At 36.2% G+C, this 23,003-nt stretch overlaps 1 protein-coding gene across 3 annotated transcripts in view; it reads right to left on the reverse strand.

Annotated features, from left to right (window-relative positions):
* The window catches only part of LOC115233398, an 82,436-nt gene that overhangs the window by 30,471 nt on the left and 28,962 nt on the right, over positions 1 to 23,003 (reverse strand). The window contains exon 1 of one of the 3 annotated variants that reach the window (XM_029803786.1): positions 22,689 to 22,941. The exons of the other annotated variants lie outside the window; for them this stretch is intronic. The gene's annotated coding sequence lies outside the window, so the exon portion shown is untranslated. Of the gene's footprint in view, positions 1 to 22,688; positions 22,942 to 23,003 lie in introns of those variants that run through there. 3 annotated transcript variants of the gene reach the window in all.

A 23,003-nucleotide genomic window follows, 5' to 3' on the forward strand; every position in this document is an offset into this window, starting at 1 on the left:
AAAAAAAAAATGTCTGACGGGAGAGAAGAGTTACGCAGACAGGAGAGGTTGCGGTGACGGGAAAGAGATTGCGATTTTTCGAAGATAACGATACGCCGTGAGGAAAAGAGAGAGTCGATTAGTCTCTGGAAATGCCAAGAACGCTAACGAGATTGTTCGATAGATTATTATTCTAGCAGATTTTGCAAACGTCATAGTGTGTCCTAGTTTCCTTCGGCTTTTTCTCGTTCGAAAGTAATCTTCTTGTACGTGAAAATGGAAATATCGTGTGCGATAATTGAATGATAATAAATGTACGAGATGTCAGTTATAAGACAGATGTATGCTAATCCAACAGACAGACGAGAATAAGCTGAAGAAAATTGAGATGGAATTTTACCCGATACTCTTTATTACCTTTGCAATTTTACGCATTAATTTATGGATATCACGATATCTATGGGTGTCATAAATTCGATAAAAGATACAGAAAATTGGAAAAGCACGTTGCAAAAATATTTTAATCGCGTAGATGCGAAGAGTAACTAGATATAAATGCCACTAACGAGCGCGTTAATTTTTTCGACGTGGAGAGACAACTCGCAGATGATGATACGTGCGTGATACGGGAGACACGCATTATATTTCGCGGCGATCCTTGTGTGCTTCCCTTTGCATAAACGAAGGCAGGGATGGAGGGACGAAAATGAATGACAAAATATAAAACATCCGAAGAGAGAAAAAGAGAGACAATGGGCCGGCCGGTATGAGATATACTCTTTTTCTAACACGTCCCTTTCAGTAATTTCATTCAAGCCTGACCAGGATATGAGAGCCAGGACCCTCGTATATTGGAACTGTATTTCGTCCATTTATCCGCAACTCGCTACAACTCTCCGCGCAACAATAACGCAGACGAGAATTTTTTTTTTTTTTGCATTGTATTTCCGCGGAATAATTTTAATTCACCATATCCGCCACTTTCAATTTCACGTTTTTATATCTTTACCTCTTTAGCCGCAGAATATAAATTACACATTTTTACGTTTATAATTTCATCGAGCATTTTGCATAAATGAAAAATATTTTCAATCAAAGATAATGCGCTTCGAAATATGTTCTCAAAATAAATCTCAAGTTGATTAAACTTCTTTAAAAATACAAAAAATCTTTAAGAATACAAAAAATGTTTTGATTTTTTTTAGAATAAATTATATTTATTTTTAATATTATTTTCACATAATTATAATTTTTAATCAATTTAGATTCTCAATTAAATCACTGATCAGTCTTTAATATTATTAATCTTATATATTAAAAATATAAGTTACCATCGTCTCATAAATGTCTTTTGCAATTTTCCACGAGAAATCAACAAAGATGTGATTGATATTGACATCGTATTAAGCGTGACGAATTGCTTATAAGAGGCATTAATTCAGCTGAGCACGCGTGGATTTCAGTTCTGTGTTGGATCTTGGATTATCTGGCTGGCGTGAAATGGGCTGGGAATAAATTCGAGGTAATCCCGTTGTATCTCGTCGTTAATTTCTCGAGTACTCAAGTTCGGCGGCGATCGGGCCCGATATTATTCGGAATCGAAATAAGGGAAGTGCGTAATCGGGCTATAATGGATATTGTATCAAGATCGGAATAAAAGATTGTTAATCTCCAAAATAAATCACTTTTATCATCAACCATCAATCTTTCTCTAATGGCTCTAGAATGCTAAATAATTTCTGATGCTGTAAATAATTTCAAACTTTATTATAATAAAATTTAAATATAAAAATAGAGAAGAGATCTAGTAATACAATAAGGATGTATAAATTATAATCTCGATGCACTGCATATGATATGATGCAAAGGGGAGTTGCATAAATCGAGATTTCGAGCAGGCTGTAACAGAATTTACATTTCGCCGATATCACGCTTACAGCTAATTTAACCAGTCGCAGTTATTCGCACAAAGTGCTCGCTGGCAGTCGATAAATATAACCAACCCACCCCTGTCAATAGACCACGATTTCCTTCGAGTCGGAACGAAATCAGCGTCGTTGTGCGGCGACTGAAAGAACTCGTCGGGGGCGCGGAAACTTTCCTTCGGCGCGTATTTTTTTTTTTCGATGTGAAAAAGAAAGTTCGCTCGACTATATAACGGGGGCTGTAATGAAATTACAGTCTGGCCGGTAGCGCACGCCGACGATGGGGTAAAATTCGAATTTCCATACTCGAATGGTGGTTACGCGGTAAAACCTTTAGTGACCAAATCGTTTCTCTCTCTTTTTTTCTCTGTTTCCATCTCTTCCTCTCTCTCTCTCTCTCTTTCGACGCTATCGGCTAACAAGCCGCGATACGCGGCGATCAATTAATTCGTACAGGCGAATCAAAGGTTGAAAAGATCTTTAAAAAATGAAGAATATCAGTGAAATATTTCTTTTATGTTTCAAGCATTAATGCAGACTTAAAATGCATGAAGATCTTAATTTTGAAATATTAAAATCAATGACTATTCCTTGAGTTGTTAATAAAATTTGATTATCTTGAATATATTATATATTAAGTGGTTAATAATTTTATCCAATTTTGTCATATAATCCTTGAATGAATGATTTCATGGGATCTTTATTTTATTATCATAAAAATAAAACGACTGTATTATAATAATTAAAAGGATTAATTTTGACAAATTGAGATTTCAATTTCAATTCTATTGTAAAGCCCGAATGTTCGAGAATCAGCTGTCACAAAATTTGCGTCACTCACGATCAACAATAGATAGAGAGTCGGGGATTTCGATGAGTTTTCCAAAGAGACAGGACACCCTCTCCGCTCTCGGTGGGCGCAAGGGTCGCCTGGAGGAAGAGAGGTTGCAAGAGGGCTGAAAACATATGCGGCCAAGTAGCCAAAAGGGTTCGATTGAGCACCTCTGTCAGTGGCGGGGCAATGGTGGTCGTCATGGCAACCCTCGGAGCTCTCGCCCGCAGCCAACCCCCGGATCTACAGGGTGTTCAGATCGATGCAAGGAGACGCAACAATCGTCGCATCGGCCCGAGGATCGGCTGAGGGAGATTTGATGGAGAGAGAAAGAAAGAGAGATAAAGAGAAGATCCTGTCGCGCGCTGGTCGCTCCAGTCGCTGTCCGCGTCGGGGACATTCCTCTCCACCTTTTGTGAGAGAGCGCCTCTCTCTCTCTCCGGTCCTTTTTACTTTTATCACAGGATTGCGAGCTTCCACTCATCGTGGAAGTGTCTGTCGCGTGGCTCGTGTATTACGACAAGACGTATAGTCTAGTCCTGAAATAGAAAACATCCGTATGACACGAGAAATTTGACATTTCTCAATTTTTATAAAAAGATTTTGTTTTTATAATTAAAATAAAAAAAAATATATCAATACTGAACATCGCAATAATTTATTTTTACTATTTCTGTATAATCATCATTGATCTGAATTTATGAAATAAGACTACGAATATTTTCGTCCGATTTCCTACTTATAGATTTTTCCCTTTCCTCAAATATTTGATTTTCCGTAGAAGATTGACGTTGGGCACTTAAGGGGAGACGTTATTCCTATGGGGCTACGAAATGAACGACTTTTCTACTCTCATCCCACGGCCTATCATTCCCAATTTTCTCTTAACGCGCAGATTTCATCTGTCAATCGCGACACATAGCGAATACAGTCAAGTAAAAGCATCACTGAATTTATCGGACGATCGGTCCAGCGGACGACATTTATCTTTCCGCGGGGGTGTATTCCCTTAAGGTTGCGAACAACCGTGAATATACACTCACGCGAAACCCGATTTATTCCACGAAAGATAGAAAGGGTTGCGGGCGTCTCGTGACGCGAATTCCTGCTTGACGTAAATTTTTATTCAATAGTCGACACGATCGCTTTTGAGGATGAATTGATCGGAAAGAGAAGAGCATCCCCAGTCGAGGGGTGCCTGTAATCCAGTAACGGAAGGCGAGGGCTTTTCTCAGACGCCTCTTAGACAACGAGAACGTTGAAATTAGACGGCGGATTCCAAGATCGTTCGGAATTGCCCAGGGGAAAATATTTGTTCGGCAAATTCGCGGGATATCTGTTGGAAATTTTGATGAGTTTTTATATAAGAAATCAAATATCTTTTTAAAGTGTTTTTCTAGAATATAAAGAAATATTTAATGCGATTATTTTGCCGTATTAAGTCAGAACGAATGTATTACGACCCGACGTGCGTTCCTCGGAGAAATTCTTTAAAGACAAAAAGTGAATCGACGCAGAATTTAAACCGAACATAGCAAGAAAACGAACGTCCGCGAAAGATCGATGCCACGACAAGGCATCGTTGGGGCTGATTAATGAGTGCTTGGAGGGCAGCTAACGATCCGGAGAGAATGAAGAGGGTCGCTTCCTGTAGCAGATACAATTTTCACGTAATACAATGTTCGACCGGCAACATCATTGCAACAAAGTTTTCGATGCGTCGAAATTAACGTCGAAATTGTTTAACCCGAACAGAATAATAGCAGGGCAACACGAGCGAACATTAAAAGATTTATAAATATTATTATTTATTATTATTTATATATATATTATATATTATTATTTATTTATTTTAATCTGGATATAAAGGAAAACGAAATTTTCCTTTTCTATTTTGTAATATTCAAAAGAAATGCCGTTCGCTCTCTCTTTTTTTATATTACTGCATGATCTTTAAAACTTTTTTATTAAGTATGTATAATTTTTGCAATATTATATATTTTTGTCATAAATGATAATATATTTTCTATCCTATATATATTGTTAATACAGTTGTTTTATTGGTTTTTACATTGCACTGTCATAAAAAAAAACTTCAGGCTCGAAATATCGATATTTTTAGAATATTAAAAAAAAATAATGCAGACAACGTAAAATATCGTATAAAAAATATTCAGTTTATTATTGAATAAATATTTAATCCGGCTCCCTTTTCGTTGTCCAACATGCTTCGCGGTATTGAAATTTCCCGAATCGCGGAAATGTCGATAGTGTTATCGCTCTCGCAATATTACAGATATTCGCTCAACGGATTTTCAGGCAATTATTTATCGACGCCGAGACAAAGGGAAAATGAAAAAGCCACGAGAACGAGCAAACTACCGGGTATGTAACAAATCACTTGTAAAATCACCGCGCTCGCTCGCTCTTATAATTATCGATGCACGGAGAAAACCACTCCACATCGTGTCGTCGACAAATCAAAGCAAAAAAAAAAAAGCGATTAAAATTGTTAATTCGCGAAGGTCGCGCGCGTGCACCTCAACTGCGGTGTTCGAGCTTGCATTTTTATCGGTCCTGCAATTTCCGAGCTTTGCCCTTTCGCGTATAAGCTCCCCTCGATAAAATCGAAACGTTAACGATCGGAAAAAAATAAGCGCTTCTTTCGAATTCTTTCCTCGAAAGCAATCGTTTTGTGCAAATGAATATGGAATATCATCTTGCAAAAATCAATAGTCCATTAATTTCGCTTGGTTTTCAACGTATGTATGTATGTAACATACGTGGAAATTTGTGCGAAATTTATGCACGCGAGTTTCTCGGAAAAAGTTCATTATGGAGCATTCATTGACGGAACAGTTACTATCGTAATGACGCTGCGACTTTCCAAGGTGCGAGCACGTGCGGCAACCGTCAAGTGCAAAGGCAAGCGTGCAGCACGTGCGCCGGTTTACGAGGGTTAGACGAGGCATACGACGATGAACATGAGAAGGAGAATTCCCAGCAGAAAAAGGGCGTCGCTGCTTTTTTAAAAGTGACGCCACTCAGCCGCTTAGGCGCCTCGTTTTCATCATCGTCCTCTCGCGCGTGTTCCCTCTTTTTCATTTTTCTGCTCTCTTTCTCTTTCCGAGCCGAAATTAGAAACTACGATATGACGCGGCGTAGACGCTTTCGTCGACAATCGCGCGTTAGTCTCCCTTACAAATAATAATCGAAAATCCGAAAGCTGAGCTATTGATTGTACTTCGCGGAAATCAATGGACCTATCTCAAAGTAAGGATGTTTGGCTGTACAATAGTCACAAAAAAGGTCAAAATTAAGAAAATATATATATTTCTTACGTTTAAACTGTTTGAAAAATCAAATAAATAAATCCGGATTATAAAAAGAATTAAAGTATCACAAAATAATATGGTTTTTAAAAGAAAATAATTGTAATTAATATTTTTTCTAATTTATGACAAAAACTTTTGATCGTGAATACCTCCTGAAATCAACTGCAAGAAACAAAAAAAAAGAAGAAAGAGACAGATAATATTTTTCTACAATTTTTAGTAAAAAGTTTTCTTAAAATATGTGAAAATTTTTATTTCGTTGGCAGTATTTTTTCTTTGTCAAATTTGTCAATAAGTGCTACAATACGCGATTTTTCATAAGAATCAATATTAACTTTAAATTTAAATAATTTGCAAACCGTTAAGAGAATTGTACTCAGGTTTTGCATAGATATTCAGAAGACATAATAGAACAGTCTACGAAATTTTCATGCTTTTGTCAATATTTTGACATATGACACATACATCCTTCTTGATAAACTAATTGACATTGAACCGGTCGATTTAACGAGATTAAATTAATCTTTTTTATCCATTATAGCTCGTGGAAAAGTTAACACACTATGAGAAATTATTACAAAGAGACGACAGGTGGAAACTGGGAAGTAATTAATAAACCCCTAACGAGGTTGAACATTGCAGACGATAAGCAATATAGAATGTCCGATAAAAATTTCTGCAGTCAGACACGGAATTACGCGCAGAAGCGGATGTGGAAAATATTCTCGAGAGGCTAAAATCAGCGGAGATTAAAAAAAAAAACTTCAAGGAAATAAAGTCTTATAATTATCAGTGTCATATTTTGTAATATTACTCTCTCATATTACATTTTTTTTTTTACCGGAGAAGATTTCATCTTCGCGAGTCTTGAAAAGAGATATGACTTTATCATGAGACTTAATTTAATTAATTTCTCTGCGAATCCGCAGTATTTTGATACAGACGTGCAATGTGAGATCGCACACTTCGTTGCTCGTACAAACGCGCTTTTAACGGCTCGCTTCGTGTGTAATGTCAACGCGATAAGACAAATGACTCGAGATTACATCGGCACGACGGACGTCTCATAATCAGTAAACTGCTCTCGCCTTGCGAGGAACATTCAACACCTTAACGCATCGCGTATGCAATTTGTATAAAAATTATATATAGCAGTTTTTTTCTGCACCGCAAGAAATTTTGAGATATCGTTTATCACGTAACAAGTTAAAACAAATTTTCTTGCACGTATCTCGCGGCGATGATTTTGAATGAAATTAACCAAGGAGATAGAAGCTAAAATTAATTTTTTAATGACAGTAAAACCAATATTTTAAATTTGTTTATCTGTGATATATTTTAATTATAAAATATTGATATATTCCACTGCAAATTTATACTTATGAAAACGGATCAATCCCACGCTGCTGGAAAATTTGAACTAAATTACACGTAATATACGCGTACTTTGCGTAAATATTATGTATAACACAGCAAAAACGTACGCGTGGTTCGTTCTGGCAGGCATCCAGAATTATGCAATTTCATAACATGCGGCAACTTTAATGAGATTGCATCTATTCCGTCTGCCGTTGATAAAGTTTGATAGCAACTTCAATGAGATTCAGAGATTTTCACATTTATTTTAAAATTCAGTTATATCTAGAATTAAAATTGAAATAATTTAATTTCAATTTAATTGCAGAAAAAGTGATTTAATTTATACAGCACAAAATTGTTATATATAAAAAATTATTTATAATTTTAATTTCTTTTTTCATAAATATATACACGATAGTTAATATTTGTGTACATTTTTTATCTATGGTATATACCAAAAGTTGAATTGATTTTAATTAAAAATTGTGAATAATCAGACACTATATATTGAGTCATCATTTTTCTTCATACATTGATTACTATTCACTTCTAGTATATTAATAATAATTTATATGCATATTTTTTTAACGAATACAGGGAGTTGACTACTAAATAGTTAGACAAACACCCTCGGAATTGCGATGTAATTAAGTTTGATCCGCGTGCACGGCTGCGAAGATCACGTTACCGCATTTTGAAAGGGAAGGGGAGGGTGTTGGCTTTGGCATTACCTCTCTGTCAATATTGGCGTGTATCCCCTTTTGACGTGTCACGGGATTACGTTTCGATTCGTAAGGAGCAAGAGAGGGCCCTTGCCAAGATAAGACAACTGGAAATACATTCAAATCTTCTCCAAGAAAAACATAAAATTTTTATTTTATACAAAAATCAATTTCAGAAAAGTAGAACGATTAATGTCATATTTTAACCTGAAGTTTCAAGGATACATTTCACATAGACTCTTTGTTTCCTTCTGCTTCAAAAGCGCCAAGTATCTCGTTGCTTCCTTTAGTTTCAAAGTATCGATTTACAGTGTACAGACGAGACGAGATAAGAGAGTTATGACTTCAGGTGTCTATAATTTTCAACACGCGGGATATATGTAACCGGACTCTCGTGGAAAAGAACTCGATGATAGCGAACTACAATTCGACTGCGGATGAAAACGAATTTGTTAGTTGTCGCAAGAAAGAAGGCGACGGGGAAAATGCGATTAAGGACTCGTCCTTGTGTTGCTTAACAAACTTCGTCAAGTCGCGCGCGACGCCTCGTCGAGCTACGAAGTTGCCCCGAGGGGATATGCCCCCCGTAAGATTTCCCGGAACAGTTCGAGATGCCTCTCTTCCCGAGGGAAGGAACTCTCTCCTTTGCGGACACTTAAAAGGATTCCGCTCGTTACGACCGTGACTATTACGACGTGAATTTTCGGAAAGCGAAGTACGTATATGTATAAGATAATGTACGCACGATGGAAATTTATATATTGATGCATAAACAATTTTTAATCAACTTGTCTTTCGCAAAAGTATGCAGTAAAATATTCTACGAAGAGCCTTGACGCGATTGAATATAAAAAATAAGGGTTTCTGAGATAGAGATGTAAATAGAAAAAAATATATATATATTTTTTTTCAGGTATTTAATATTTTTATATTTTGGTTACTGCGAATTGATTTATCATTATTTTTAACTTTTTAGATGATAGATCTTAATTAACCATTATTATTTTAAATGTAGCTCGCATTTCAATTGGTTATATAGTTATATAATCACTATTTTTAATTAATAAAAATTTTCGTTACGTATCTAATTAAAAATTATCCGTATCATATCGAGTTTGATGTAATCTTATTAATCCATTAAAATTACTTCTGAAAAAAAAAAATAAATTAAAAATATAAAAACTTTAATTTTTTTTATTACAAGAAAAATAATATTATATTTTAAAGAACAATAAAAAAAAAATTTGTTTCTTGTTTTTTTCAACTGTTACTTTCTATTAGAAAAAAAAAACGGTTTTTTTTACATCTCTATTCTGAGAAGACGCGGGATGCGAGAGACGCGTGTAAAGTTCCGGTGGGCTTGTAAGAATATTTCATCTGTCACATCACGTTCGGGGATAAATGAATCTCACTTTGCGCGACCCTTCCGGGTGGTAGATAACTTTGTCGGATTCGCAGCGGAATCCCCTCCCTAAAGCTGTTGCTTCTGCGTATGGACCTGCTGCGAGTAGATTGCAGTAATCAACGCGATGCTGGCTACATAATTCGTACTAACTCGACTATTTAGAGGAGCGTTGTAATGGGATTAAGCGCGAGTGTTTCAGCCGCAACCCTTTCGTATCTGCAAACGAACACTCGAGCCGTTTACTTGTTGGAAAATCGTTTCTCTGCATCGACAGAGCATCAGAGAAAATCGGGCATATAAAACTTTCAAGAATATTATTATGTTCGTACATTCCACTTTTAAAATATCTTGAAACAAATAGAAATTAAGATAAGACAAATAAATTATGTGTGAAGGTATAACTATTATACTCTTTGTTCCCCCCCCCCATTTTAAAAATCTAAAAATGATTTAATTATTTGATTAATTTAAAATAATATTATCATTTAATTATAACGTAAATCAAGAAAGAATAGAAAGTTTCGATAATTTCTGCAGAATGTGTGCGAATTGAATAAAATTTTAAGTTTACATAGATTTTATCTTATTAGATATTGACACGATATTGAATTTATTAGATAAAATCATGAAAAAATAGAAATTTTTGATATTTTAGATAAGATTAAAATAATATTATATTTTATTGTTTAAAATATATTTCACATATTTCTCTCGCATTATAGGTGTTACTCAACTATTCCCATCCGAGTATCTGCATTCTCGGAAAGTTAACGTCGGCGGGAGTCGAAAAGGGACCTAGTCGGGAAAACCCCCAATTTTCATAATGCACGATGGCGGAAGAATTATCGCGGAAAGGCACCCCCAGTCGACCTTTATTACGGAGTTCCTTTGTCGCGCACGAACGAACGACGAGAAGAACCCTCGGGGAGGATTCATTGTCGAGAGGACCTGCGAATAATTTCGTCGGAGATCCTAGCGATCGAAGCCTTAAACAAGACGCATGAGAATTTTCATTGATCCTTATACTCTATTCTACGGTGACAAATTCGGAAAGAGTCGCGACCTTTTATGCTACTCGAAGACGAGCGCCACTCAAGGGCAGACTACTCGGAGAGGAGCGAATAATCTTCTTCGTCGGAGTGGTCTCGAGCTCGTTAACACAGCCTATATAATATATGCATTATACATGTCTAATTCGTCGGCCCGGCAAAGATATAACGCGTGGCTCAGCTAATCTCTCGAGAGCCATTATCGTACACTCGACTTGTCCTCGAGCCAATCAGCATGTTTATTGATTTATTACTTGACCTTAACTATCGCATAATCTATTGACAGAAACGACTAGTCTTAGATATGGAATATGAATGCAAATATAAACGAAATGAAAAAGAACAAAACAATAAATGCAAAAAAAAAAATTAGTTTTGAACATTATAAATATCATCGAATCTGAATTTAAAATCGAAATTCTTTTAAGGATATTTTGGCTGCATATTAGTAGCAAAAAGCTGTCAAAATTAAAAAAAAAACATTTCTTACATTTATACTGTTTGCAAAATCAAATAAATAAATCCGGATTATAAAAAGAATTTAAGTAACACGAAATAATATGGCTTTTAACATCTTCGTAAAAGAAAATAGTTGTAATTAATATTTTTCCTAATTTATGACAAAAACTTTTGATCGTGGATATCCCTGTAATCAATTGCAAAAAAACGAGTAATTTGCAGAAAGAGAGAAAGAGACAGATAATATTTTTCTACAATTTTTAGTAAATAACTTTTAAACGAGTAAGTGGATCTAAATCAAATTTTGCACAAATATTTATTAGAGTTTTCTTAATATATGAGAAAATTTTTATTTTGTTGGCAATATTTTTTACTTGTCAAATTTGTCAATAAATGCTACAATACACGATTTTCCATAAGAATCAATAGTAACTTTGAACTTATATAATTTCCAAACTATTAAAAGAATTGTGTTCAGGTTTTGCATAGATATTCAGAAGAAATAGTAGAACAGTCTACGAAATTTTCATGCTTTTGCCAATGTTTCGACATATGACACATACATCGTTTTGCGTTATCTTTAAAGCTTTGAAAAAAAATTGGCTTTAAAATACAATCAAGACCCTCCCTCTCAAAATAGAGTCATTTTATAAACGTTTGCATCCTATATAAATAAATACACTTGCCAGACGCAAATCTAATCGGAATTTTGCTAACAATAAGATTGAACGCGATGTGAGAAAGAGAATCGATGTGTACGCGTCTTCGTTCTCACAATTTGTCGATTTAATTCAACGATGGATGCGTCGAATGTCATGTGTATGAATGGCATGCGAATGGCGTGGTCGATATTACGCGCGTTCGTGAAATCCATGTATCCCGGACAGCAGCAGCCGTGTTTTGCGTAAGGAGCGCGACTTATTTTTGTCTGTTTAAATCCGGTCAAACGCCTCCGCGCGAACGAACGGCCGATTCGGGCGATTTTCCGACTGTACGCTGCTGATTGCGCACATTATAGTATGCTACCGATCTCGTACCCTCCAGATTGACCGAAACGTCCGCCCCGATTTAGAAAGGCTTCCCCTCCCTCCCTTGGCAAGTTCCCCTCGTCCAAACAAATACTCGACTTTCTGACTCTGTAACGTGAGCCTCTCGTCTTTTGTATCCGTTTTTTCGAGCTCGTTGCAAAAAAGTTATTTGAAGGACTGTTATAAGAGCTGTTGAATTTTATATTAGAATATTATACTGTTTATTAGAATATTCTTTTGACATTCATTTGCCAAATAAAGGCAATGATAGCATAATTTTCAGGAAAAGCGAAAGAAAATTTAAATATATAAATATGAATACAATATGGATAAAGAGAAAACTTCTTAACTGAAAGGCTTTCCATTAAACATTAAGGAGATTTATTGTAACGATCTTGGCAGAAGTATCTATGAGAAAATATGATGAAACTATAATTTTTTAATCAAATCTTTTCAAAAATCAGATCTTGTTTGGCAAACAGAAAGAACTTAACATAATCTTTTTTATTTATTTTGGTTTGCATAAGAAGATTCCACTTCAATGAGTTGTTTGTAACTTCTAACAATAAGATGACAATAAATCTACATTAAACGAATTGTTTTTCTCTTCACAGCGATTGAATCAATCTTCTCCGTGATAAAACGTGTAACGTTCGAAGAAGATTGAGAAAAATCATCCATCTTAAACCGGCAAGAGTCGATCAAGGATCTGTTAAGTCGTTTATCGCGTCTATCTATATATCATTGCCACTTAAGAGACCGCATTTATATTCACACATCGGAAATCAAAGTGTTCCAATATCGCGCAAAATAACTTCTCTCCGCTTTATATCGTCCGTCATATAAGAATAATGGCACGCCGTTTAACATACGAAAGAGAGACGAAGTAAGATATTTGTCCATGTTCGAGTTCACGTTGATCTCGGCAATAACGTAGGAGAGTTCGATTCATGGGAGAGAGGGTACGCCGATAAAGGGGCGTCGATAAGGATTTCTCGGGGAGACTGCACCCTCTCGTCGTGAAGGCATCCGGCCGCGAGGAAATTTCAAATACCACGCCATCGAGGGTCCCTACGAATCTGATATAATCGGCTGAAAAATGCGCTCTCGAATAGAATCGGATCGAAGGAAGAGAATCCCTTTCCCAGTTTCTTCATCTCTTAAAAAACAGTCAAGATTTTCTTTTTCTATTCTCCTCAAATACGATCGAATTTATTTCTACATGGAATATCTCAATATGTATTTTTAGATTGGCAAGAGTGTAAAGAGGCAAAATTAATATTCTCATTTCAATGCGCTCTGACAATGTAATATATATTTTTTAATTAAAAAAAAAAATTACACGCGTATCATTTAAGGATGTATGTGTCATATGTCAAAACATTGACAAAAGCATGAAAATTTCGTAAACTGTTCTACTATTTCTTCTGAATATCTGTGCAAAATCTGAGCACAATTCTCTTAACGATTTAGAAATTATTTAAGTTTAAAATTAGTATTGATTCTTATGGGAATGTTTCTTGCAGATGATTTCAAGGGGTATTCACGATCAAAAGTTTTTATCATAAATTAGGAAAACTATTAATTATAACTATTTTCTTTTACAAAGACGTTAAAAACTATATTATTTTGTGATACTTTAATTATCCGGATTTATTTATTTGATTTTTCAATTAATATAAACGTAAGAAATATGTTTTTTTTTTTTAATTTTGACAGTTTTTTGCTACTATTATATAGTCAAAACATCCTTAAAATAAAAGTCTAAGAATAAATGAATAAAACATGTGCTCTATATCACATCGATAAAGAGTTAAAGAAGCTCTATCTGGAGCGGTCAAACTTTTATTGCGGTACCCCTTGAAATATCGCGTTGATAAAATTTCACGGGATACTAAATTCTGCGAAATTGAATTCGTTGCGATGAGAAAAGTTGAACGAAATCTCAAGTTTCGTTCGTAAGAGGGACGGGGGAGGCTCTTCTCTCGCTCTCCCCGTCCACGTGCGAGTACGAGTTTCGATGCATAGTTTCCCAGCCTCCCCGGGAGCAAGGGGAACAAGTAAATGATTTAGGGAGCTTGCTCGCGCGGACAGCGACATTTCCTACGGTGACTTTCAGAGTTCATTACAAGATGGAATGGACCGTGGAACACGCGATTGCTGGACTCTTCCGCGTGAACTGTTCGCAACAATATTATTAAGAGTTCTATCGATCATCCGGGGCTGAAAAAAAAAACTGGAAAACCAAGTTCTTTTGCTATCGGCAAAACGCAAAAAACAAATTACGCTTAAAATAAAGCCTCGTTGTCGACGTGCTTTCTTTAATTATATATTGTACAAAAATAAATGATAATGATAAATAACTCGCCCATTTCTTGGTATATTCAAAATTGTGATTTTTTTAAAGTTTAGTCTTTTTTTGCAACTTCAGTCGCAATTTTAAATTCAGCATTAAGAAATTAAAAAAAAGAATAAATTATATTAACAATAAGAGTAAAACAACTAAGACTAAAAAATTACTCTGTTTTTCTTGTGTTCGAAAAAGTTATTTTTTTGTTGAACCATTATCGTCCCTTATTATGTCCGGAGCGCGTTAAGAGTCATTAATACAAATTAAGAACGAGCGATTAAAAGGAGACGTGGGACTCGACTCCGAGGGGACGTAGGCCACGGTGGCGGCGTCGGGGCTCGTTTTGCATTTCGTCGCGTCTCAGTTTTCCCAGCAACACACAGTAACCGACGTGGACCGGCGGGAACCGCAGTCAGTGTAGCACGCTCGTGAATTTAAATGAAACATTAATCAGGATACGTCAGGGGAAATGGCAAGAGGCATCCCCTCCCCCTTCCTTCTGTCGAAATTTGTAGCGTCACCCTCTCTTTCGGAAACTAATTTAAATCAGCCACCCCGATACACACCCGGCATTGTCGGCGCAAAAACAATGGGACAATCCGCTCTTCGGATCTCGCTCTTTCGTCGACTCTGTGTATGATTGTTGCTGCAAATACGACCGGGGCCCCACGTGACAAATTGATAAGCGTCCCGCACAATAGCGGGCCCTATGTAGCTTCGCAATGGAATTCTTTCTTTCAAACGCTAAATAAGAGCAATTTGTGACATAATATCGATCATTAGTTCCATGTTATTTCATTCATATCACATAACAATTATATAACTATATATAAATATATTTTTTTAAATTTTTAGAAAATAAATTATATGTAATATATTTGTTATTTTTATCTTTGTGTGAGAGATAATTTTTACCTTTATAAGAAATTTTTTTACAAAGTATGTGTATTTCAATTTCTATTACCTAATTTACTTGATTAGTTAATTTTGCACAACAATATTTTATAGCTAAATGCAGTTGTCAACGTAACGATGCTTAAATATTTTCGAGTTGGGGATAACTTTTCATCGCTAAACGCGATTTGTTAAAAGGGCGAATAAACGTCATTTTCAGAGTCTCATTTGTCAATGATTGAAATTTCTGTTGCATTGAACGGGGGGACGCAAATAAAGCCTCGGTCTCTCGGTGACGCGGAATAAATTGCAACCGAGTGATACGTCATTCGAGAGAACGCTATTGCAACGGAGCGCGCTGCAACGGGATCCTAATGCGACCGGGATGGATACGAGATATGAGGAGGAAAAAGCGTTTTACAATGAAATTTGATGTTCGATAATAATTGCGTCCACCCGGTGCGATGGATGCACTTTCCTGCCGTGTGCGATATCACAACAAAACCTTACATTAATATTACCGCACCGCGGATACTCTCATCTTCCATCGATATCAATCTATCCGAGTAGGCGGTTATCGATTGCACGCACACACACACACAATGCTAATTGGTAATCTTCCACCGTATTCACTCTCAATTACAGATGGTTGAACCAGATGCAGTAGATTTGCATAAAATGCATTGTTGTGCATATCGATATATTTCAATCCAATATTTTTTTAAATTTTCTCGTCAATTTATACAGGGTGTGAAAAAAATACCGGGACTCTAAAATATCTCGAAGGGAATAGGTTTTGGAAAAAAATGTTAAATACAAAAGTTTTTAAGTATCGAAAGAGCTATCTGACTGGTCAACTATATTTTGGGCTCGGGGTCTAGTTTGAGTCCAATAAGGTCCAAGTCGATTTTTTTCAAGAGGACCCATATTTTTTATTGCGGATTTAGTTTCAGGACACGTTTTTACATCTGACACAGCTGACAAATATTTGGGTCCGAGGCCTCTTTTGGGCCCAACGTGGACCTTGCGCTCCGAAATCTAATTTGCCTTCTTTTAAGCAGAAAACCGTCCTAGACATCGACACGTGATGAAAAATAGGAATTTTTATCGAAAAATTTGATTTGGGCCTCATTGATCAGTCAGATAGCTCTTTCGATACCCAAAAACTTTTGTATTTAACATTTTCTTCCAAGATTTATTCCCTTCGAGATATTTCAGTCTTGGTATTTTTTTCGCACCCTGTACCTATTATACTCATTTTTCAAAATAAATAATAAGAAAAATCAATTATATAATTATTTGAATTACATGGTTATTTAAGTTTTTATTACGATTGTCTTTCTACTATTCCGTTTTTCGCTATTCTCTTATAAAGTACCAGTTTTTTTTTCTTCGACAATTTATCTTAGGAATAAATGCGGTTTCATTGCGGAAACATCGTAAACAACATTTTTCTTGCTTCCGGGAAAATGCCACAAAAATGCATTATCGATGCATATATAAGTACAGCAGAAGAAAAAAAAAGATAGAAACGCATATCTCGCGATCTTTCTGCTGATCTTGCACTACTGGTGCTTTCTTATTTCTCGGAAAACCGAGAGAGAATATCGTGAAGAATAAAATCGCAACGAGGATAAAAGAAATTCAGATATATGAAAAATCGAGAGAGAAAAGGAGAGAAAATACGGGACATAATCGTGGCTCTTGTAAGTTTTCACATCATGTAAAAACTTCTCGCCGACGTATTATGTCATTTTCAAATGCGAGTTTTCTCGTCGAGCGATTTTCCGGCCGGCAGAAAGTTTACCGTTAGTAGCCGACTTTAGAAAAAGATGTGGAAAATGTGAAAAGTTCGTGTTCATCCGCGACGAATTGTTAATTCGGCCGGATGAGAAAGAAGGCGAACTTTGAAACTCATCCCGACAAATAGAATTTTAATTCAACGATTAATTATAAAAAAGCCCGTAATATTAAAAATTAAAAATTCCATTTATATTTAAGCGAATAATAAGATTTTCCTACATTTGCAAAACAATTTCTACAAACTTTTACATTGTCATTCATTTATAATGCCAAGATCACTGGAGAATATTTTCCCTGAGAAAATATATTTTATATTATTATAATAAAAAAAAAAGTGCGCGACACGAGGGATATCCTGTGTATGCGTTCGAGTGAAATTTTCTTCGAGCAGGAATTACGTCGCGCTCTTTAAGGCGCAGAAAGAAAAATGCTTTGAGAATGCGAGAAGGTTGAAGAGCCCTGCGTGAGAATACACGCACGACGTGCGTGCCCGACTGTCGCATTAAGGATACGCCGAGGGATGGCTTTCGTACGAGGGGTACATCGCGACAGCTCAGCACTATAAAGAAGTGAGGAAAGGAAGAAACGAGGAGAGAGGAAGTCCAAAGGGGGTGGTTAGAGGGTGGAAGTCTCGAGACCCGACATACCCCGCGCCGGGGTACTCGTGTCTCGCCTTGTAGGAATTTCAGAGGACTTTCGTGTTGGCTCCTTGTTCCTCTCTTTTTGATCCTTTCGCGAAGTTGTCTCCATTTTTCTCGCAGTATTCAATACAACTGCGTGATCGTACATTGACTGAAATGGAGATTCTACTACATCTATTTTTATCCTTTTGTCGAGAAAGAGATAAATATACGATAATGTTTAAAGCAAAATTATTTTTTAACTATCTTCAATTATATCTACTCTCTCTGATATCGACATTACTGTAGCTTTTATTAGATTCTAGATAAATGTTTTCTATAAAAAAAGATAATGAAAAATGAATTTTATATTTCACAAAATTGCTTAAAACAATAAATTTATTTAAATATTTATTAAAATAATATTAATTTAAATTAATATTTAAATTAAGTTGAGTTTTATCTTGTGCGATATTTACATTTAAGGATCTCGACAAAAGCAAAGATAAATTCATCTCCGCACCTTTCAGCATCTCGTCCCCTCGTCTCCTGTCAACCCTTCGTACATATTCTTCCCCTACCAAGTTGCCACGAATTATTCGTCACCCCTGAAAATCCAACGCCCTTTTCCATCCCTTTGCGAGAAAGAGCTTCGCTCTTGCACAATTGTCTGGATCGTCCAGCTAGTGTCACGTTCTCTTAATAGCACAACGTGAACTTCCTTGTCAGTGAAACAGTCTCGCGTAGATAAGAAGCGAAATGTTTTCTCGCTGGTAACAAACGGAGAAGATTTGTCTTTATCTCACGCGCCCGGAAACGTCGAGTAAGGTTTCCGTTTGGGAAGAAAAATCGCGCCGTTCCGTGCCGGATAATCTCAAGGATCGCGAAGAAGTGTGTGTATTACTCCTGAGAGACGGTACTACTTACCGGAGCTATGTGAAAAGGGTCAGGTGAAGTCGCATTTTCTCTTTCTACGAGCAAGCAGGAGAAGCTAGTCGCTTTAGAAAAGCGGATCTCGAATACGAACAAAACACTTACTCGGAGAGTAAAGGATTAGTTTTTGCACCATTAGCTTTCGAGTTTCGTACCGAGAAAATATTTGTTGTTTCGATCACGATGAACGCAGCTCCGGATTGCACTTTTTTCATTAAATTTATTTAATTATAGGAAATTAGAAAAGTACAACAATCAACAAAATACATTCTGTAAATTTCTCGATTATCATGGTTCTCTGATAAATTTTATTTCCTAAATAAAATTTATTTCCTAAAAGAACTTGTGTGAGAATAACCACATAAAATCTGTTCTGTTATATTTGTTATTTATAAACCAACAAACATCACACTTCGATTCTTCGCAAACTATTTTCAGAAAATACTTTTCAATCATCTTTATCGACGCCAAGAGACAAGAAGAATCGTACCTTTCAGCTGACAAAAATATCGACACCTCAGATAAAACAATGGCAAATGGATCGACCTACAAATTTTCACATCAAGTTCTTTCTAAGAGGTTTCTCGGGTGTTTTCGGGAGCAGACAATAACGTGCCTTTTATGGTCACTGAACAGATTCCATCATAGTCCCCTGCACAGCCTCTCTCTCCCTCCACTCTCAAAGTAGCTCTCGAACGAAGACTAGGATCTCCCAGGATAACTTTCCACCCACTCGATCCTGAAGTCGAAGCTCTCGACTGCACCCACGGGATATTTCTATCCTCTCCCCATCGAAAGAGATTTTCTTCGCGGGATTAAATCCTAAAGGCCTTTAATTGCGTAAATAAAAAGAAAAAAACATTCGAAGGAAAAAAAGAAACAATGGAAATTTTTACTAAATTAGTGCGCGAATTTATTATTGTTAAATATATTATTAAATTAATAGACCAAGGTCTATTAATTTGTACAGACTCCACGCGGGTTTTAGTGTGTCTTCCTTTCTGATTATAGATTTTAATTTAAAATTTGACTGCAATAAGAAATATTGTGTATGTCAAGTTTTAAAATGACGATTTAATCCTTATATATTTATATCTATGCTAAAGAGATGGACCAAAAACGGTCCGAAACGTACATTTTAATACACATTTATTATTAAAATTTAGTAATAATAAATCCGCGCTCCAATACCTGCGCCTTGGCTCTTACTTGCCAGTTTTCCTATTTAATTGTTAAAAAACGACGATGGTCATCATCTACGTTTTCAAATCGCCCTTATTCAGGGTCGATGATATCTTTAAGGATGTATGTGTCATATGTCAAAACATTGACAAAAACATGAAAATTTCGTAGATTGTTCTATTTCTTCTAAGTAGTCTATGCAAAACTTGAGCACAATTTTCTTAACGGTTTGAAAATTATTTAAGTTTGAAGTTACTATTGATTCTTATGGAAACTCGCATATTGTAGCTTATTGACAAATTTGACAAGGAAAAAATATTGCCAACAAAATAAAAATTTTCACATATATTAAAAAAACTCTAATAATAATTTGTCCAAAAATTTGTCAAAACTTTATCCATTTATTTATTTAAAAGTTAATTACTAAAAATTGTAGAAAAAATATTATCTCTCTCTCTCTCTTTCTTTCTGCAAATTACTCAATTTTTTTGTTTCTTGCATTTGATTTCTGAGAGTATTCACGATCAAAAGTTTTTATCACAAATTAGGAAAAATATTAATTACAACTATTTTCTTTTACAAAGACACGTTAAAAACCATATTATTTTGTGATACTTTAATTCTTTTTATAATCCGGATTTATTTATTTGATTTTTCAAACAAAATAAACGTAAAATTTTATAATCATTTATTTATTTGATTTTTCAAACAAAATAAACGTAAAAAATATGTTTTTTTTTTAATTTTGATAGTTTTTTGCTACTATTGTACAGCCAAAACATCCTTAAAAGGGCGCAAATGTCGATCACTGCTAACTTTACCCTCGTCGCACTGCACCGCACTGCAGTGCTGTAACTCACGCGTGTTTCGCTCTTAAAGGCGCCGCGAGGCAAAGAGCGGAGTTGTCGAAGTTGGGGCGATTAAACGGTCGCACTTCGCAGCCACCCCTTTTCCTCGCGCGCGCGAGACACCCCCGCTGGCGAGCGAACGCGATACCGCTCCCTACTAGCGTCGCTCTCAACTTTAAACTGGGGAAAAAAAACTTGCTTCGATCTGTCTCCGCGGCTCGAGTCGGATCATTAAGCTCGAAAATTACAGCGCTCCGCCCGTGGGCGTTGTCAAATTATGACGATTAGAACTTTGAAAGGCTCCGCGAAACAATCATATATATACTTGCCGTGGGAACGAAACCTTCCTTAAAGTCCACCGTAGCTTTTCTCAGATCAGAGTCAATCGATTGCATTAACATTATAATAAAGTGCAATTTCATATGTACATAATTAATTGTATTATATATTAATATTTGATTAATAAATATAAGTATTTCCTTAAATATTAACATTAAAATATTTACTTATATTAATATTTAATAAATAAATAATAAATAAATAAATTTAAGCTTAATCGCATGATTTATATAACTTTAAATAATGCTAGTATCACACAGATGAGTATCTATGCCTAAGGATTAAATAATGAAATAGCGTAACGCAATCGAGTTACGCGTGTAAGTTTTCTCGAATCATGAGAGCATGACGAAGAAACCGCTTAAACTTTCTAGCGGGCTGTCTGCTGATCACCGGAAGCGCGAGATTGCGATGGGAACGTATGGCTACGCAAGGCGTACCACACCACGCACGTACGTTTCCGTCGCGAATTCTTCTCCACCGTCGACAAATCGTCGAATCACGAAGGCAGACTCACACCGTTTCTGCGATGCCTGTACGTGAATTCATTCGTTTCAAGCCGCCTGGATTCATTCTCCAGGTTGGGCTTTTCCGCGCGAGGTCACGAGCCACGTAATAAGCCCCGCGAAGAGAGGAGCGTCACTTTTAGAAATTGCCGGGAGAAATTCGCGGAGAAATTGCGACGAGACTCTTACATGGGGTTCGCGATGCGCCGACCTGCGACGCTCTGAATCCTATCGACGAAAGGAATCTCCTGGCAGGAATTACAGCCGCGCGATTATACGGGCAAGATATATTCTCACGAGAAAGTAGACAAATAATCTCGCATTAGTCACGGTAACGCGTATAAAAAATCTAATATGTAATAATATATCTAATATGTAATAAATAACAGTGGACTTGTGTTTGATATAATTATTTCATAATAATAGCGATAATGATATCTGTGCGTATTTGAATAATGAAAAAGAATAAAAGTAAATTATATATATAAGTGTGGGTGTGTAAAACTATGCTAGTATAATATCGTGCATATAAATATTGCATAGATTGTTATTGTTTTATTATTTTATAAGTGACACACAATTCGAAACGAGATGTCGAAGCGAGATTTTGGAAAAAGAAAGATTTATGGGAAATGTGAAAAAAAGATTATCAAATATATAAAAATTTTTTAAAAGTCATCAAGCTTAAATTTAAATATCTTCCAACATTTCGCATTAAAATGTAATTAACATTAAAATGTATTCAACATTTTAGACGTTGTTCAAAGAAAGAGAATAAGGTTTTTAGATATATATATATATATATCTTGCAATGTATACTTAAATTCCTGATTCAAATCTACCGACGAGCAAATATTTGGACGATTCCAATCTCTGCATGCCAAATTACAACGTGCCCGCCAAACGTCACATGCCGAATACGATCGTATTTGCCGAATGCCTGTAATCGAGTCGAATCTTTCAACCTTAAAAATACTCGAAATCACGTCCCTAGTCAATCCCCTCGCGACCGAGCTTCATCAAAGAATTTCATCCCGCGACGCGTCACGCACACTCGTGAATAACACACAGTCGTCAAATTCAACCCCCTTTTGAAAATCAAAATCGAGATTTATCGTACCTTTGTCTCCATCGAACGTCATCCCCCATCGGTTTCAGCGGTGCTGCGTCGCTACTACCGGAGAGACAGGCTCACAATTTCTTATTTTTTTGCAACCGTTCACAATGTAAGATGCGACACTTAATTCTGACAACTGTGTCGGTTTCGCACTGCGTCTATTCGCGATCACGCTCACGAGTACTCGGAGCCGAGCGGACGCGAACGGAGAAAACCGTCCGCACGTGACGGTAGCTCGAGCGAGACTGACAATGAGCGCTGCTGCCGGTTACGGCGACGACGACGGGAGGGTGGGCGACCGACAGGGCCGTAGGGAAA

This window comes from Formica exsecta, unplaced genomic scaffold (assembly GCF_003651465.1).
Source record: "Formica exsecta isolate Colony F162 unplaced genomic scaffold, ASM365146v1 scaffold174, whole genome shotgun sequence".
NCBI lineage: Eukaryota > Metazoa > Arthropoda > Insecta > Hymenoptera > Formicidae > Formica > Formica exsecta.